Consider the following 21,325-nt stretch of genomic DNA (forward strand, 5'->3'; position numbering starts at 1 on the left):
AACGTACACTAACAATATGTAAATGCTTCACAAACTATTAAAACATAGGTACTTTTTAAACGTTGAAAAAAGTTATCATGGATTGACACTTTTTGGACTTTTCTCGAAAAAATGTAATTTTTTTACATCAATGTCAATAAATTTTAGTGTTGATATCCAAAGATTTTCCACTTCTGTTCTCAAATTATCTGTAATCAGATATATTAGAGCCTATTTAGATTGAAGGAAGAGCACATTTAATAATTTTTGTGTGGTATTGTAAATTTGACTTGTTTTCCTCTATATGGGTAAAAATTTCAATCCGGTATAACTTAATTTGCCGTGAGAAAATATTACATTTTATAACGTCGTATTAAATACCAATATATTGTTGATAAACGTTAAAAAATTCATTCAAATCGGTTCACTGGTTTCCGAGATATGACAGCTCAAAAATTAGTTGTCTAAAAAATAGTGTTTTACGCGAACGGTTCTAACTTCGCGAAAAATTAATCAATCGAGCCCAAATTTGTACCAATCATGCGCACATAATAGGTTGACAAACAGTCAAAATTTGAGATTTTTTGATGCACTCTATGAAAAGTTACAGCATGTTGAATTTTTTTGTGGGAGAAAAAAAGTTGCCTATCCCAAACATTTTGGCCATCCCCTGTATGCTGAAACTGGTGGGAACATATTGTGGTGTGACAAAAAATTTCTGCAGGGGGTCAAACGGTGCAAAAAAAGCAATACAGCTGCCCAAAAACATTTGGCCTGTAGTATTGTCTAAATTTTGGTGCTGGGATGTCAGCTTAGTAGTCTGGTACTATCATCCATACAAAAAAAACAGCAATCTTCAACTAACTAGAAGGCGTGATAGTGCAGTCATCTGTGTACAAACCATAGGTTGTTTAGTTACCAGTATTATAATATTTATATCACCAGTTATTTATTTTATTTTTTTGCACAGTCAAAATTTCTATTAAAATGATTACTGTCACCTGATCCTTGATTCTAACAAAAAAATATGGCGTTATTTTAAAAGTATAATCACAACAACTGAAATTATGTGTGTTAGACAAGAAAACTGAAAAGTAATTGACGTTTGAATATTAACTTACATGAAATTTGCAGACTTGTTCCAACAGTTTCCTACTGGAGGTTTTGGCTGACATTTATTCTAGAACAAACCACTGTGCAACGTGGCTGCTTTTCGCATCGAGCTGCCGTCGAAGAGTGACTTCATTTCGTATGCACCGATAGGCAGTTCAACAATGGAACTATTAAAAAAATATGAATTGGTTCGGTCTGACAAACGGCTACGACGATGATGTCGAAGCCGATGACTCCAGTTCAAATGTCGCCGCACCGCCACGATTGAGAACAATTTATAATTCATCCGAAATGGAGTGAAAGATCACGTCACGACAACGACGACGACGACGACGATGATGATTGATTTCAGTCAACGATGCGAGTTTGCAATTAGCATTTTTTTCCTCCTTGGGAAGGTGGGATTTAGGTCATTGATCCTACGCTCGTATTGCATATTTTGCGGAAACAATAGGGAGATTCACTACAGGCAGCGTAAATATTATCCTACGTAAACACCGCGATCACCAAGAAGCAGTTAAATCATGATTTACGCAGCGATTTACGGCGTTGCCGACTCGCGAAATTTTTAGGGTAAATAATTAAGTGCATGTTATTGTGATAGTGTTGATGAGTGGGCTGTTGAATGAGTTAGTTGGAAGGTAAATTCCTTGAAGAGTGTGTGAAAAAGTGATGAAGTCAGTAGCAGAGGTGGAAACAGTCAGTTGTACTCAGATATACTCATGTGCTATTCTCTCAGCTCAGAAGCCTGTAATCAAAAAAAAACAGTATATGCAGGAGTTTTACTTTGTAGTTTAATCTAAAAGTTTGTCGAAGAAAGTAAGGGTCGCACACGTATACCAAAATCGTGGCAGAGCTATGAATGCAACTCTCCACGGGGTGACCATAATTTGCATTCATCGTGTGGAGAGTCGCCTTCATTGGTCTCTCACGGCTTCAATATGCGTTTGCGAGCCTTACTCTGTTCGGAGAACTTTTTGATAAAACTGCAACGTAAAATTCTTCCAAATACTGTTTTTTATTTGCAGGCTTCTGAGCTGAGATAACAGTGAGTGTATCTGGGCACAAGTGAGTGTTTTCATCCCTGGTGAGTAGGTGAGCAAGTGAATTGGTATGTATCCAGTTGGGCATGGGAAATGTCATAATAATGTCATTTCATTTTTTGCTAATTTCACTGCACTGAGTCGGAAATGTTAATCGACGACATCATTGTTTATCCATAACTAATCAGCGTTATGGACTGGTGATGCGTACGAACATAAATTTACACCGGAAGTAGTGTAAATATAAAAACGTCATGACATTTGTTTCATTAAAGGGTCAGAGAGTGAATTAGTGTATGAGTGGGTTCATTAGTATAGTGCCGGATTAAAGCCTCGGGGGGCCCGGGGCAAACCCTATAAAATGGGCCCCCAGAATCGAAATTTCGAAAAAATGAACCATACACTTACTTTTTTTTCTAATCTTATGTATTATTATATTTTTAATGTTTACTGTTTTAGGCCTAATATTGAAAACTTCTCCAAAATTCCGACAAAATTAAATTATTCGAACATTTATTTTGATATTTGGTTCATCTTGTTCAGATAGTACATATATTTTAAACTTTCATCCGAATTGAAAACATTTATGCAAGTTTAGGAACTTAGCGTTCAGTTAAAAATCTACTAAAACATAGAGCAACTTTATTTGAGATTGCACGAGATCGACGAGTATATTCAAAGATTAGTCTCTTGGGAGCAACTGTAGCAATAAATGTTGATATCTGCAGTAAAACCCAACATTAAGATATGGAAAGCTACTGTTTCGAGGACACTCGGTTTACAAATCTAGCCTTAACTCCCAAACATCTCCATAATTCATCATCTTCTCTTTCCTATGATAGCGACGAACTGATGCAAATGAGTATTAGGCATTTGTTTTTAGCATATAATCATAATCAACAGACGCATATATAATCATTGTGAAATAATAGATAAATTTGTTAAACGAACGAAAGTTATATTGATCTACAATTACTCTTAAAGATACTCTCAAAAGCTTAATCTTTCATGCATTCTGCTTAGAGACACTTTTTGTGTCAACTTGAAGTCACGGAAAATTGTTTCCACTCGATAAGAACTTCCAAGGATTTTTAGAGAAAATCGCGTATTTTTAAATACTGCACCAAAAATTGTGATTTTGAATTATTCTCAAGAGAAAATCCAGATAAATGACCAGAAATAATTTAGATACCTTTTATGGTGTGACGTTTCCAGTGGGACACTGCTTCTCGCCTTTGTGTTTCATGAGGTGTCCGGCCTTTTGGCCGAATGCCGTTTGGCCGAATGCCATCTGGCCGAAAGGGTCGTTTGGCCGAATGCCGTTTGGCCGAATCGTGATCAAAATAATTCAGAAGATATGAATGAGTGTAATCAGTTTCGTACCTTTTAATTCCGCCCTATGTTGCTTATCCTTTGACAGATACGCGTATTTCGACTACCATTTGTAATCTTCCTCAGTGTCAGTTATGGATAACTGACACTGAGGAAGATTACAAGTGGTAGTCGAAATACGCGTATCTGTCAAAGGATAAGCAACATAGGGCGGAATTAAAAGGTACGAAACTGATTACACTCATTCATAGAGGGTATTCTGCTTAGAGGGTTCGAAAAGTCGGTACAAGATCAATTCAGAAGATGTTTTTGACATTCTAACTGCCAATATGATCATCAGAAATATTTCCTTCTTTTAATCATAGGCTATTCTTTCTAGTTTTGACATTCAAGGATTAGTTGGCGTTGAAACTGCCTATATCATAGGTTCCCAAACTTTTAGGTCGCGCGACCCCCTTTTGCCAGCAGACGTAGTTTCCGCGACCCCCCATAGAAATTCCCTCATTTGTTGTCTGTTACAGCAAAATATTTTACTGTCCCTCGCGACCCCCTGGATGAAGGCTGGCGACCCCCCTGGGGGGTCGCGACCCACAGTTTGGGAAACTATGGCCTATATTTTATCAAAGATTTTTCCTTCTTTGGCTCATAGACTGTTCTTTCAAGTTCAAGTGAGGCTGGGAACAGTGGTATGGTCACTTAACTTCATCATTCATTTTTCGGCCAAACGGCATTCGGCCAAATGGCATTCGGCCAAATGGTGTTCGGCCAAACGGCATTCGGCCAAACGGCGTTCGGCCAAATGACCCGGAACCGTTTCATGAACACTTCCACAGTAACTGTGGAACTGTTATTAACAAATAGTTTCCTTTATCAATGACCATTTCGTATGTGTATATCGTGTGGCAGGCACGAAGACACTCTTTTCCTAAGGAAGTCTAGGATTTACCTTTACGAAAAGTTCCTAGACCGACCGGGAGTTGAACGCGTCACCCTTAGTATGGTCTTAATGAATATCCACGCCTTAATAGATGTGGCTGTAGGGACCCTTTTCCAAATATGAACGCCCATTGACGTGAATTTTATATGGCTCCGTTGAAAAATATAAATTGTATTTCGGTTTCTTGGGGCCCCCCTTCATCGGGGGGCCCGGGGCACTTGCCCCCTTTGCCCCCCTTAAATCCGGGCATGTGAGTATATTCCTTACTTTTTCAGTTTGACTTTATGATTGGGATGATTTTTCAGTCTCACTGATTCTGTGGATCATTTATTTACATATTTACTCACTAACTCTCAAAGTCATTTTCTCGCCAACTCACTCATAGAATCACTCACTATTTTACTAACGCACTAACTCACCTTCTCGCGCCCACTTACTTGCTAACCCTTCAATTAACCAATCAACCAATTTACTCACTAGCACATGAGCTACTAAGTCACAAACTAACTCACTAACTCACTCACTTTGCGACTTACTAATTGGCTTACTTATTAACTCATTCACTAACACACTTACTCATTCCCACGGAACAGATCTCGCATACTCACTAACCCACAAACTATTTCACTTACTCATTAACTGTCTTATTAGCTGACTCACTAACTGTCTCACTCAATGACTCACTAACTTACACATACTCACCAACTCACTATTTGAGAAGGCAGCAAGGATATGATCCCAGGGCGAAACTGGAAGCATTTCCTCATTTTATTGGTTTTTGATTTTTTATTAATAACGAAGCAATATTTTCAAAATCGGTTTTCGTGCACATGTAGAGCATGGTTCAAGGTATCTTCTGATTTTTTTTTTTTGTGGTGGAAAAAGTTTTCCATTTTTGTAGAAACCATTTTTTTGTGAAATTTTATTCAAAAATGGTTTCTGCAAAAACGAAAAACATTTTCCACCACGAAAAAAAATCAGGAGATACCTTGATCCATACTCTACATGTGTACGAAAACCGATTTTGAGAATATTGCTTCGTTATCTTATAAAAAATCTAAAACCAAAAAGTGAGGAAATGGATCCAGTTTCGCCTTAACAAGCCGGGGAGTTTATCTAGGGAAAAATGTCACGTACCGTGTTTTTTTCATGCTCCTCATGGATTTGATCTTCTTCGGCGGAACGGAAAAATGAAGCATTGACCAACGAACGCTGTATTAAGTGGTTCCAAAATTTTGCATTGTGAGTGGACATTAATAAAAACCGTGCATTATCGAGTACCCGTCGCGAATCAAACGTTTTCCGGTGCAGGAACCGCTCCCGACCAGAGTGCAAATCGTTCGGAGGTTCGCGTGTAGTGTTTGCAAATGTTGCGTGTTCTCTGATGTGATTGAGCGCTTTGATGTGATTTTGGTCAACCCAAGTAGCACAAGGTGATCGTAATAGAATGGGTCAAGAAAGCCAACGTCAGACGGCGCATCCTGATGTTGCAAAGTGCTGGGGAAATTGGTTCCAGAATCATTCTTTAAGACGACCGGAAAGGGCAACCAGTGTAACGAGAAAATCTCAGCCCAGCTGTTTGCCACGTATCATGGATTGATGGTCCATGTCTATATTGCCAGAACTTCTACCGTAGACGACGAAGCTTTTTTGGAATTGGTGAGAATGTTCTTTTTACATCTACTATCTTCTATCCATTTGTCGATATGGCGCATTATGAATATATTTTGATAAACATTGCTTTATGCTTTATAGCTACATTTTACATTACCATTATATCGAACTACACATTTTTTTTCTGTTCGGGTGAGCCACTGCGACCAGTATTTAGATCTTTTGTGGCATTACCCGTATCCTTAGTATTTAGTGCATGTCGTACTACTCCATTGTCATTGAGAGGCAATTAAGCATCGATTTCTGTACAGTTCCTGTTTTGTTATCCCAGAGGTGGAAGAAATCGATTGCGATGAAAAGGTCCCGTTATCATAGAGATTTAAATCCCAGTGAAAGAGCGCCCCTAATCAAACACAATCCATTCGAATTCTGAGAAAAACAAAACGGTGGTACTGATATTTATCCATGCATCGGAACTCTAGACCCATCCATGTCTTGCTTCTAGTTTAGTCCCAGGACAACATAGAAAACCCGGGACTTTAGGCTAATTGCAAAACTCTGTCAAATTAGAGAATGTGTTCTGCAAAAAGAATGCACGTGAGTCCTTGAATTACCAGAACTTAACAGTCCTTAATAGGTTATTACGCAATCAGATACGTAAAGCATGTTTGTTTCCCTAACATCAAGTGTAGTCTCGGGTGGGCAAAGTCCGATTCTTTAACTATCAGCAAGGCAGAATAAATGCAATTTTAGAAACTGTCACCAGTAACAAGGACTTTGTACCATGAATCCTTATTACCAAAACACATTACCCTAACTTGACAAACCGGATGTCACTAGGGTTCGGTTTGGTAGATCTTGAATCGTAACGCAACACATAAAGGCGATCTACCTACGTTACTGGCTCCGTTAAAGATCGAGCATATTTCAAACCCCCTCAACCATTCATCCATCAGCACGGGTCGCCTGACACCTTGGATTGGGGTTCCCTGTTTAGTGAACTTTTACCCCTGGAACAGGTGGTCCGTAGTGTTATTCCTAGCCAATTGAGAAAACCGCTATCACAGCTATCTAGGCTGATCGGGAAAAGAAGTTAACATTGATGGTTAACTTCATATGGACCCGAACAGCCGGAGAACTACACATAATTTCATAATAATCCAATAGCATTTCCTAATTATACTGAATTCCAGACTATTCCCGTTCCAAAAGCCCATTTCCTTTCTATTTACGAGGGCGTCGGTGAGTCGCTGGCATCTAGATAAATAGATACCATCCCTTTCCCTACTATCCCTTCCAATCCACATAACGTATTTCTTATCGTTTCAGAGAGCTTAGTCGTTGGTGCAACGTTGGTGTTTAAAATACTAAAACACTTACACCCAAGACCAACACATCTATATGATACAAATACAGTTACACAATCTGAAACTTGTCGCATCACTCGCTTATAGTGAATCCCAAATCAACCCATTCCAAATATCCAACTCCTTGACACCTATGGGGGCGCCGGTGAGTCGCTGGCCTTTCATAAGTAGGTGTCATATCATCACATCCTTTCCTATCCTCGTAACGGAGAAGATGAACGTGGCCGGCAATGGAAGTTTTCATGTCTTTTTTACTTCAACTTCTGATTGGATAGCTGTTCTTTCCCAAATAGCATTCCATAAGCAATTAGAATAGGAGTATTAAAGTTTTAACATGACAACTTCCAGTATGCAATCTACGAATTACTCCGTTACCACGCAACGCAACGCAACGCAACAAGCCGGGGAGTTTATCTAGGTGGTGGAGTTAGGTAGCGGGCTCTGTTGATCCTATTCCAAACATTCAAAGTGCCAACCGGTACATCAAAATCAATGTCAGTAACATCCGTACAACGGAATAATGTATTGGAAGTTAACGATGAGCTGACGTCCATGTTGTTGTTGTGTTTCCTGAGTAAGGAAGAGTGATACCTACCGACTTGAAACGGCGAGAGAGCTAAAAGATTTTCTGCCTCGCCATCTTAGGTGTTGTAGGATCTGGTGAAGTGAGAACACGGTACCCCATGAAGGACTGTATTCAACCATTTTATGGCCTCCATCAAGGCCTCCATGTAAGTAAAGATAACCATAAGATCGCATTGACGATTACTTACGACGACGAGTGGAAAAAGTGGCCAGGAATGGGTATCCAAAAACATGGAACGAGAAAACAACCGTAATAACAACAGAAAGGTAGTGAATCAATTTGCCATAGGAGGATTGATGAGGTCTTCGTCTCAGCAACATCAAGTAGTAGATACACGATCATGTTTAGAGTGCACAACAGGAGCAGCAACATAAGATCTAGGGCGAAACAGCGGCAGCAGCAGACTAATAGCGATCGGACTCAGAGTGAGCCACAGGGAGAACAAAGCCATGCCGAACATGTGAAGCACTCCCCACGATGATTCGTGAATTGAGATGTCGAGCTCAAGACGTTGAAAGAACTGTACGACCTGTACAAAATGCACTTGAAGTTAAAGAAAACGACGACGAGCATCAAGCCGGCCGTTTTAGCTGCGAAATATGAGCAGAAGGCGCTCAGTATGAGAGCATTAACAGCAGCGAAGGCTTTGACAAAACCGCGGAGCAAGCTACGGATTTAATCCAGGAGACGTCGGAGAGCCATCGGAGCACTCATTCGAAGAAAAAAGGTAGGTCTGAAAAAAAAACACAGTGAAACGAACAAGAGCGCGCCAGTAATCAGAAAGATGACGAAAAGAACAATGGATGGCGCACCGTGCAAAAACAGCGATTGAAGGAGAAAAAGCGCGAACAAGAAAAGATAATGGACTCGAACAAAAAAGAAAAACGTCCGTCCCCTAGGGAAACAAGCAAAAGTGAGCACCGAAACTTCGTACGTGGCGCTTCTCAGGAATGTGAGGGAGGATCCGTAGCTAAAGAAGTTGGAAGAGAACGTGGTTTAAACACACCATACGTTGAAAGGTGAGATGATCTTCGAGCTGAAGAGATTGGATCACCGGAAAAAATCGGTGCTAAGTCCTGCAAAGCGAGGCAAACGTCAGAGCACCCTTACAGGAGGAGGCGGTAGTCGAAAGCAAGGCTCTCGGATAAGGAAGTCGTTTGGAGATACCCAGATGATGAAGATGAAGCAAGTTGATCAACTAAAGAAGGTACAGTTTGCTGAAAGCGATAGCTAAATTTAACGGGACGGGAATCCATCATGTGTCGTTCTCCAGCCAGCGCGCTGGAGGACCACAGGAACTCGAGAATAAACGAGAAGTGCACACATGGTAATTCACTACAGCATCCGTCGGTCAGTGAATTTCCTTTGCATCGCACGATCGAAGGATTTGTGAATGGAAGTGAAATACGAACGAATTTAAAAGGAACCTCTCTGTCGTGTCAGTGGTGAGTGCGTGTGAAGCAGCAATGCCGAGAAAGATAGAACCAAGAATCTGCCAGCGTACGGCATATTGGTGATATGGAAGGCTCAGTACCCTACGTGCCTGAGAGCTAGATAATATGTTCAAAGAGCTAGATCAGAGTCAATTAAATGGGAACGTAAAAAGATTTTCCGCGCGAAGGTAATTGTTGAAGGTATCTTTCCAAAACACGACCCAGACGTTGGAGAAAACTAAGTTACTGATGATGAGCTGCTTATAGTGGTGAAAGGACTAAAATTAAAGAAAGCTCCCAATCCGGATGGTATCCCGAATGTTGTATTGAAGACTTCGTTTCTGACGTTTCCGAACATGTTCAGGACAGTGCTGCAGAAACTTCTGAAAGATAGCTATTTTCCAGTCATTTGGAAGATTCAGAAGCTGGTGTTACTTTGGAAAAGATTATTCTGAACATGCTGATGAAGTGCATGGAAAACGAGAGTTCGGGCTCCGAAAACGAAAATCGATGATGAATGCGATCTAGACAGTCATAAGAAAAGCGTAGCAAGCAATAAAGCAGAATAGAAGGTAATAGGTAATGCACCGTAGTAGCCATAGATGTGAAGAACGAGTTTAACAGCGCCAGCTTGGAGGCCATTACCACACCACTGCACAGTATGAGAGTTTCCGACTATCTGTGAAAGGTTTTGAAGAGCTACTTTCCTGGTCTACAAGACAAAGCAGAATCAGAGTCAGAGTCGGTTACAGTCACGTCAGCGGGCGTGCCATACTCGGCCCAACGTTGTTCGTAAATGCCCGGAGGAATGTAAATCGTTGGTTTCGCGGATGGCGTCGTCCTTAGGTTAACCGCTCAGCTAACACAAAGTCCTATATGATGTTGAATAGGATGCTAAAGTGGAGGCCATATGCGTACATGCTTCCATTTAACCACGTGTAAAGTGTGCGTATATCGCCTCCACTTTTGCATCCTTTTCAACATCATATGCGGTCTTGGGCGGTGAGTCCCTGGAAGAAGTTGGAATGTTGACGGCGGAGACGATGGATGTGATTGAGACATGGATTGGTTCAGTCAAGCTGCAATTAGTTCTTCACAAGACGGTGTTAGTGATAGCGTTGGGAGGCACCTAGGGACGCACATAATTCCATCGAAGGGTACTCTGAAACACTTTGGTTATTTATTGATGATCGACTAAACTTAAATAACCATGTACACTATGCTTGTGACTGCGGTAAACAGAGCGATTACGCAGATCATGTCGTTGCCAAAATAGCGTGAGTGTCAGAGGGTCGTCGGGGACTTCGTTGAGTGGACAATATCTGGAATTGAGAAAAGAATGACTGCGAACTAGAGAGGCTGCTAATGCTTTCGTCAAGCAGAGCCACTTCCCAAAGTAGTTGCATGTTGTGGTCCTGGAGGAACCGGCAAAAGTTGAAGAAGAAACACGTAGCAGGCTAATTGAACTAATTTACATTTAGCTTGCAGCGAGTTTAGCGGATCGAAGAGTAGTTGAACTACACAACACAACCTAAGCAATCTTTTCAGGTGTCTAGTAAAAATAAGTAAATAGTTATTTATGTAACGAGTTGCAAAAAGTTGATTTTTTTCAGCACGAGTCGTACATTTATCCAACGAGGCTTGCAGAGTTGGATTAATACGAAGAGTGCTGAAAAAATAAAGTTTTGCAATGAGTTCCATACAAAATTTTATGCAATGATTTTTTCATTATACAACTCATTTGAGTTGCATAATGTTCATAATGCAACTCAAATGAGTTGCATTATGAACATTATGCAACTATTTTTCATTATGCAACTCATTTCAGTTGCATTATGAACCAGTTCGGAAAATTCAAACGAGTTGCATTATGAACATTATACAACTATTTTTCATTATGCAGCTCATTTCAGTTGCATAATGAGCCACTTCGGAAAATTTGGCCATAATGGTTTCAAAATGAGTTATATAAAATGTAAATAATGATACTGAATTGCATAAAAAAATAAATAAAAACACTATGGCACAAATTTCCCAAATGGAGGAGAATGTACCTCTGGAGTACCACCATACTGATGGTATGGTGAAATGGTAATCCTTGATCCAGCTGTGAGTTCTATTCAAGGACCTCTGAAATTCCTTCGAATCATAATACCAATTATTAGAAACCACGATCGGATTCAATATATACCCACATTCGATTCCACATTCCGTTCACACACAGCCGGTGTGTCAAACGCTCGAGCAGACAATTCGTCTAAGTCAAATTACTTGAGTCTGGAAATTATACCCACATCACTCAAAATACAGTCCATTGTCATCCAAATTACGTTGCCAAAAAATCACCATTTAGACGCTTGAAAACGTGCGCGCGGGCGCGTCAATTACCGATCTGTCATTCGTCGCACGTAGAGGTTTCGTCTTCCTCACCAATTCGGGGCGAGGTGACCTCCGCCGTATAATCCGAAGGGAGTCAAAAATGGATTAGGCGCGCGCGGAATCGTTTGTGGACGGTCACAAAAATCGATCCCGGTGAAGATGCGGCGATAGTTGTTGTGCTAGCGGCTCGGCGTACACGACTCGTAAATTGCGGCGATTATTTTGCCGGTCGTTAGCCATAGGCGGTAAATTGTCTGGGAATCGACCGGCGGTGATGTGACAAAAGGGTTGAATCATACACGTTAGATGTGATGGATTGGCTCCGGGGGCCGCTACAGGTGGAGACGATGACGTGGCTCGTTTAGTGGGAGTTTGTTTTCTGATGAATTCCGGTTACGTCCGTTCGATTCAAAAGTGTGGCGCAAAACACAAACAGGTGAATTTTCGAGCCTTTCAAGTCAACCGCGTTTTACTTACAATTATTAGCGGTCAAGAGTTTTTTTTTGTAGTTATACCTGGATTAGTCATATTGTCAAGAGGTAATATTATTATTTTTTATTTGTATTAACGAGATTTTTAGCCCTAGGCTAGTTCATCTCGGGACCCACGCTTTACTTCCCTTCCGAAGGAAGAACTCACATTTTGCGAGTTTGTCGGGAGTGGGATTCGATCCCCGGTCCTCGGCGTTATAGTCAAGTGTTCTAACCATCACACCAGGTCCGCTCCACAGGTAATATTATGTATATTTCAAGAATTTATCTTTTCTTACTATTTATTAACCTTCCGTTAATCGCGCTGTTGTACTTTGTACAACACATGAGAATTATCGACTATTACTTTGAAACCATCTTTTCTATCGATGTCAACCCCAAATGTATTCTACGGGAATCTTATTTGGAATATTATAAGACCTTTTTTGAAAACAGTCTAACTCCTTATAATGCGGAAAATTGAAAATCGCAATATGAAGAACGTACTATATTAAAGGTAAGATAGACAGTTGAATGTGAATTAGTGTATTTCAAAATCTAAATGATCTAGAAATATGGTGTCTTCGGCAAAGTAACTTGGGATATCAATGGCCTTCGCGAGGTGATCTGAGAAATTCAGATTTCAACCGATAGGCGGCGCTAGTGAGCATGTAATTTTTATATCCCATATAACTCAGGATCCTGTGTACTTAGAAAGATGGTGTCTTCGGCAAAGTTGTTTGGTTGGTTAAACACTAACTGATGGAGAGCCGTTTGGTTTGAAACTCCATATCTAGTTGGCGCTAGTGGGCATTGAAATTTTATAACTCATACATCTCAGGACCCTGATTACATAGAAAGATGGTGTCTTCTGCAAAGTTGTTTAGTAGATCAAACACTAACTGATGAAGACAAGTATGATGTGGAATTCCACATCCAGGTGGCGCAAGTGAGTACCGTAATCCGGGGTAACATTGATCAGAATGTTCGATCTTTCTTGAATAATTCTCTTGTTAAAGTGAATGTTACATGTATACTATTTTTTAAATAAGTACTGGCTCTCTGATTATGTGTTAAGCTACTCAAAAAAGTATTGTAAAACTTTTAAACATGTTTAAATAGGCTTTTTAATCTAATTTTTGATTTTCTTGATTTGGGGTAACATTGATCACCTAAGTTAACAATGTTCGTTTATGTTGAAAATACCCTTACTTACTAAATTCGGGGTCGCTGATTTCGAATATGTTGTCCAAATTCTTACAAGTTATGTACTTTTTGAGTTATTTTAGGATTGAAATCCTTCAAACCGCGAATAACGCCTAAAGGTAGGCAATGACTTAAGGAATTGATACCCTACTTTCAATAAATCGCATATTTTATTGAAAAAGAGCATTTTCATAAAAGTTTCGTTCATTAAATTCAACTCTAGGATATCATATTAAAGTAATACAGTGATTTCGAACCTCATATTGTATCTGGTATTCATGCCATGCATGAATGTTTGACAATGCATCCCATTGCGCTACGAAACACAGCTATTAAAAAATCGATTTATTTCAATGTTCATGAAATTCAATTTTCAAGAATTACATGTCATTTAATAGCTAAATAATAGCAGATTACGATATACCATTCGATAGCAGAAACAGATTCAATGTAAATTGCTTGTTTGAACATTTCATGAGGTCGGTCAAGCCGATCAATGTTACCCCGCTGATCAATGATACCCCGTTTTACGGTACTCAAATATTATAACTCATATATCTCGAGATCCTGATTACTTAGAAAGATGATGACTTCTGCAAAGTTGTTTAGTAGATCGAACACTAACTGATGGAGAGCCGTATGATTTGAAACTCCATATCTAGGTGGCTCTAGTGGGTATTCAAATTTTATAATTCATATGTCTCAGGACCCTGATCACTTAGAAAAATGGTGTCTTCTGATCTACCAACCAACCTTGCCAAAGATATCAACTTCCCAGGTAATCATACTCGGAGATATATAAGATATAAAACTTGCATTCTCATTAGCACCACTTACTGGCGAAATATTGATTTCAACGACCCATCAACCAAATGCACATAACCTATTTGACAACTTTGCCGAAACCACCATCTCTCTTCTAGTAACCAGGATCCTGAGAGCTATTGCATATACATTTTTTATGTTCACTAGCGTCATCTAGTGGTGAAACTACGATTCAAACGGACAACTATATGTAAGTTTCGATCTTTTAGAAGGTCGGCACGAGAGGTAACTTTTCCTCCATTTGGTCTTTGATCTACCAAACAACTTTGCCGAAGACACCATCTTTCTGAGTAAAGTGGAGCTTCGTGGCCGTTCGGTTAGCATTACCAAGTGTAACCGCACCATGCTATCCACTGGTGCATGTAATGTATCCCAAGTAACACTCTTGTCACCGAAGAGTCACGGCGGCGCAGGTTTTTGTTGCGCAGAAGTCACCGTGACTTACATCTAACAAATAAACACTTACTTGCTAGAAGTAAGTCACAGTGACTTCTGCACAACAAAAACCTGCGCCGCCGTGACTCTTCGGTGACAAGTGTGTTACTTGGGATGTCGTGTCCATGGTCTAGTGTTAAGTTCTGTTCAGTCTGTACAGCCTCTGGCTGAAGACGGTTTCCCGTGCCTTTTTAATCGGGATCCTGAGCTACATGAGATTAAAAATTTACATGCTCACTAGCGCCTCCTAGTGGTGGCATTTGAAATCAAACTGTCACTTATCTATAAGCCCTTGATATACCAAACATCTTTGCTGAAGACACTATCTTTCTAAGTCACGGGTTCCCAACCGGTGGTCCGCGGCCCCCTGGGGGGCCGTGAAGCCAGTCTAGGGGGGCCGCGATGTTACCAAAAAAATGTTACATTTTTATTCTATTTATTTTTCTATCACCACCCCCAAAAGCCACAATTTTAGGAACAAATTTTCAGTATAAAACTCCTTCACAAGAAAAAAAAATTTGGCTGCGCCGCTATTTTTCAGCTACGACTCATATTGAATATTCATGGCATAATTTTTACGAAATGTGAGTGTCGAATAAAAAAAAAGTATCATTGAACGTCAAAAATCCCTCCCGCAGTAAATTTCTGGCTACGACACTGTACTCAAAAAACTCGGTTTCGTTCATTTAATTCATATTTTTTTCTAAAAATTTTCATTGGGCCGCAGATGTTTTGACAATTCTTAAAGGGGGTCGCCACCTCAAAAAGGTTGGGAACCCCTGTTCTAAGTAATGAGGGTCCAGAGATACATAATGTATAATATTTACGTGCTCACTAGCGCCGCCAAGTGATGAAATTTCAAATTAAACTGCGAATCATCCGTAAGTACTTGACCTACCAAACAACTTTGTCGAAGACACCATCTTTCTAAGTTATCAGGTTCCCGAGATACATAGGATATAAAGTTTTTTTGCTCACTAGCGCCGCCTAGTGATGGAATTTCCAATTAAACGGCCAATAATCTGTAAGCCGTTTACCTACCAAACAACTTTGCCGAAGACACCATCTTTCTAAGACATCAGGATCCTGAGATATAAGATATATCATGAAATTGCTCACTAGCGCCGCCTAGTGGTGAAATTTCAAATTAAACTGCGAATCATCCATAAGTCGTTGATCTACCAAACAACTTTGTCAAAGACACCATCTGTCTAAGTAATCAGGATCCCGAGATACATAGGATATTAAGTTTATTTGCTCACTAGCGCCGCCTAGTGGTGGAATTTCCAATTAAACGGCCAATAATCTGTAAGCCGTTGACTTACCAAACAACTTTGCCGAAGACACCATCTTTCTAAGACATCAGGATCCTGAGATATAAGATATAACACGATATTGCTCACTAGCGCCGCCTAGTGGACGTATTACGAATCTACTTTGTCAGCATCAAGTAGCCCATAAAATTTACAACAACTTCGCCAAAGACAGTCCTATTGTAAACAATCAGGATCCTTAGATATTTCAGAATGTATGGGTGTTGTACAAAGTACAACGCGCGACTGCTCGCGTTACAAAAATTGGCGCGAGTACTGAAAGGTTAAGATACCATTAGACTTGCCACTGTCCCTAAAGTGAACTAAGTAATTTATGTTGGTATAAACTGGACTCTCTTTTTATGCCATGGGATGGGGCAACAGGGCAAACAGGGCATAAAAAAAAGAACTTTTATACACACATTAAATTAGTACATCGAGTGAGAAAACTTAGTTCTCGAGAACAGATTTCCCAAGTAACCAAGGTGCTGAAGCCTTATTGCATGCAGATATACGGTGTACTTAGAGCAATCATTACTTTACATGCAAACTTAAAGTTGATTTAAAGTGGAAATGGGCAATTATGCGACTGCTTCAAGATTATACCAGTATAATCCTAATTTGATTCTATAATTGCCCACTTCCACTTTAAATCAACCTTAAGTTTGCATGTAAAGTAATGATTGCACTAAATACACCGTATATCTGCATGCAATAAGGCTTCAGCACTGTGGTTACTTGGGTTCATTTCTGGGTATTTGAGATGAAGCCAAAAGAGGTTTTTTATGAAATTTTAGGGGAGCGTAGAACCTCCTCTTTTCTAAGGGGTTTTCAGGAGCATTTCAGTGGCATACCAAGGCGTTCCAAAGAGGTACAGATGACTTCATGGGTTGGGGCGTTGATAGGGGTTTCTGAAACCTCTTTAAATACCATAAAAGCTTCAGGTTTCAGGGGGTTTTGAGGGATTTTCAGGGGTGGTTCGTGGGTTTCGGGAGGCGGGACGCGATAACAGGTTCTTTCGGGTGATTATCAAAAGATTTCATATGCATTACAGGGGACGTTTCAGTAGGATCAGGGAAGTTTCGGAGGGTTTCTATGGCATTACAAGGGGTTTGACGGGATTTTATTGGGTTTTCAGAGGCATATAAAGAGGTGTCAAACCGTTGTCAGGAAATGGCGGAGGCGTTATAGGGGATTTCAGGGGATTTGGGAGAGGGGAATATCAGAGGCGTAGAAAGAGATTTGAGGAATTGGGTTTGGGGAGTTACAGAGGGTTTGACGACATTTCATGGTGTTTCGATGACATTTCAGAGAATATCAGAGTACTTTCAGAGCGTTTCAGATGCATTACAGGCGCGTTTTAGGGTGTCTCTGGCGGCATGCCTGGGTGTTTTCAGTGGGTTCCAGGGGCGTTTTCGGGGTGGGGTTCTCGAAGGGGTTATGGGGCGCTACAGAAGTTTGGGGGATTTCAGGGACGTTTAAGTGCTGTCCCCTCTAACGCCCTGCAGTCCTCTGAAACATTACTGGAACCTTCTTTAACGTCCCTGAAAACCTCTTGTAATGTCCTTGAATCCATCTGAAAATCTTCTGAACTCCCCTTGAACGCTCCTAATACTCCCTTAACGCCACTGAAACCCGCAAACCCCGCAACGCCTTCGGTAGTATTAATAAGCGATTAAAACCCTTTCTAACCAACTATGTATCTGAAACCACCTGAAACTTCTCAGAAAATCCGAGAGTCGTTGCCATAGTTACTGACATTTCTAAATTCTCTTACGAACAATGTACTGGTACTTCCTCTTTTTATGATAGACATAAAAAAAAATCATAAATGAAAACGACATAAAAACAGCATAAAAAGAGGGTCAATCAAATTTTGAGAACTATCTACGCGCAGTGAAATGAACTTTTTTTTTATATTGCACAGTACTGAAATGAATTTCACGTGTGTTTCAAAAACAACTGAATGCTATGGTACGGACGGAAGGAAAGCCCGAAGAATAACTAGAAGTCTACTGACTCGGAAAAGGTTCCAACATCCATCACAAAGCCTCATGTGCTTTGCTTAGGATTTATAACGACCTTCAGAACCTTCTCAAATCCAACTGACTTGATTTTTTTCCAGGTCATGGAATCTACTGAACCTCGGCGGTGCCTCTGTTTGATGAACGTTTCCGATTATCATGTCGAAGCACATAATTAATCTTACTCCCCCTGCCTGACTGTTCATGAATTTGATATATCACCATCAATTTCACTAGCAAATGTGTTCGTTTACGTCTGCTTAGTTTTAAATAAGTTCTCAGACAAAAGAATCATGAATGAACGATACAACACATGTATTAAGTGACAATAAGGTGTCTTAACAAAAATCGTTCCGGAGCCGTTCGTATTTGGATTTCTCACGCTCGTTACCGTATGTTGGATAAAACGTCCTGCATTAACCAAACATCGCATCATGAAAAATAGTGGATCTTCCGCAATGTAAATAGAAAACCATCACCCTTGGAGCAGCAATATTCAACCTAAAGCTGAAGTGCCACCAGCACACACATGAAAACGATCGCCTTGCTATTACAATTCTTGTCGTGTGTCGCTCATGGGTGCTTCAAGTGTCAGACAATCAACCAACCAAGCCATCCAGTCAGTAACCGAACAAGGCTCCGGAGCAGGAATCAAGCGAGCGAACAAGTAGTTCACTGGGCTAACTATGCTTGCCGCCGACAACAACAACCGCACGGATCCCAACCAAGATGCTGGCTGCTGACAGATCCATTTAAAACTAAAGCACCCTCCTGGCATCTTGTGTTGATTTTGCAATTATTTCATGAGACAGCACAACAGCAGCAGAGAAGTTCCAACTTGTTGATCCGATTCAGTTCCTCGCGAGATCGGGCGAGTGGCTTTCGGTGGGGGCATAGGAGCGCAGATTCATTCATGGAAAAATCGTGATGCAACTTTCATCTCTAAATTATTATACCGGCCGCTCGGACCTCTCTGCTGTTGGCAGTACTTACCAGTAACCAGTAGCACGGGGTAACAAAAAATGGAGTAAATGAATTTCGATGAAAGTCCAAAATGCTTACTTAAGAAACCAAAAGTTCGTGAAAAATATTTGTTGAAACTGGTATTTTCCAACAACTATAGAACTTCGTGATGACGGTAGTGGAATTAATAATGAAAGAATATAAAACTGTACAAAACTGCAAGATGACAAATTTATTTTGTTTTCATATGATCATTTAAAAAAAAGCGTGGGAGCGTGGGATATCACAGAAGTTTATATGACGTATCATGTAAAAGTCATAAAATATCATGTAAACTTCCATTATATGTCATGTAATTTAGCATGACTCTGAGTGTTTACATGACATATAACACAAACTTACATGATATATCATATATCATATATCATCATCATAACACTAAGATTACATGACTAAAATGAAGTTTACATGACGTGTAAATCTCATTATTTTTGTCTGTGTATGTTATCCATATGTTTTTTCATATGTCAAGTAAAGATATTAAAAAAAAAATAGAAAACAAAAACCATTTTGCAACTGTCATGAAAATTTTAGCTCTTCTTTAGGTTATTTACACAAAAGTTCAGCCTATTGGACGCAGTGGCTTAATTTCCCCAACAGGGGAGAAAAAAAAAGGTTATTTACTTTATGTTTATCAATCAAGAAGTTCAGAGATATTGTAACCTAGTGTAATCATGAAAAGCTCGGGTATGTTATTATTCATGCATATAAGCTGTCCATCCAGATCGTTCCTTCTAGGTGGGTTTGCTGTGCTCTACGGGGACATGTAGCTACTCAAACGTCGTCGCATCACTTGGCCCGGCCCAACTCAGACCAGGAGCAAGCCCATATGAGAAGCAAACGAATCCCGCGCGCAAAGTGTCAGTGTGAGAACCAGATGATTCAAGGTTCCAAAGGCCACGATGATACCTCTTCCACAAGCACACCTCTTGCTCCTGTCCTCGCCATCTGCTTGGAGCTTATCGACCCATTGAAATCTGGCGAGCAGGAAAAGAAGGTACCGTAAAAGCGGGTAAGCTTGTTAAGTCTTCTTTTACTTCTTTATGGCTCGACGTCCCCACTGGGACTTGGTCTGCCTCGCTTCAACTTAGTCTTCTTTGAGCATTTCCACAGTTATTAATTGAAGGGCTTCCTTTGCCTGCCATTGCATGAATTTGTATATTGTAAGGCAAGTACAATGCCCAGGGAGTCGAGAAAATTTTCCCGACCGGAACGGGAATCGAACCCGCCGTTTCCGGATTGGCGATCCATAGCTTTAACCACTAGGCTAACTGGAGACCCCAAGCTTGTTAAGTGGAATATTTGAGTAGTGAAAGAGTGAAAGAGTTAAGGGCAACTACCTAGTGTGAGTTTACTAAAATTTGTGTTTTTGGGCCAAACTATGGGGTTGCGTCAAAAGAACTCAAATTTGGGTAGTTTGGCGGCTTCATGTTAAATCAATGCTTAAATGTACAGTATGACCCATAAAAATGCGACATTCCATTTTTTGCGGTATTTGATTATTTTTAATGAAATAAGGATCAGGATACAATAAGTAGGTCATTATCATACAGGATCTCTAAAATTTTTGTCAAAATATTCATTGGTTACGTATGGTATTAGTTCCCTTCTTAAGCATGTGGCTCCCATTTTCATCCTACGAAAAAAACGTTGTTTGTTTTTTTTCATATACCCTATATGGGATACGTACCCTATATGGGATACCTTAAATAAAATCAAGTTTTCCTATAATTTTCAGAGCAAAATGAACTAAGATAAAAACTTTTAAACACATGGAGACTATGAAGAAATATGTACTCTTGAAAACGCGCATGTTTGAAAAATATTTTAAAAATAATTTCAAATGTTTAGGAAACAAAAACTAAAAAGGTGCTACATATTAAAAACCGTATTCAAGATAAATTAATAAAAAAACTTAACACTGTTTGAACATTTTTCAAAACATTTTTTTGTCGATGAAGGCATCTAAACCTACCTTTATGATAGGTACAAATACTAAGTACTTAAAAACAATTTCATGCTTAGAACATAATATTTTATAAAAAATATCATTTGTCAAATAATTCCATTTTCAGAAAATGTCTCTTAATTTATAAGTTAATATATTATTCGTTCTTGTCCGACAAACCAACGAACTCCTGAAGACTTTATCCAGCCATAAAAGTACTATTTTGAAAATAAAATTTGATTGAATGTGATTGAAAGCAATTGAATGAAAATTATATACTTAAAAAACTGCCTCTGGC

The 21,325-nt window shown here is 39.8% G+C and overlaps 1 protein-coding gene across 1 annotated transcript in view; it reads right to left on the reverse strand.

Moving 5' to 3' along the window:
- LOC109399943 (CCR4-NOT transcription complex subunit 6-like) overlaps positions 1–21,325 on the reverse strand; it is a 470,878-nt gene that overhangs the window by 39,508 nt on the left and 410,045 nt on the right. The window lies entirely within an intron of this gene.

This window comes from Aedes albopictus, chromosome 1 (genome assembly GCF_035046485.1).
Source record: "Aedes albopictus strain Foshan chromosome 1, AalbF5, whole genome shotgun sequence".
Lineage (NCBI taxonomy): Eukaryota > Metazoa > Arthropoda > Insecta > Diptera > Culicidae > Aedes > Aedes albopictus.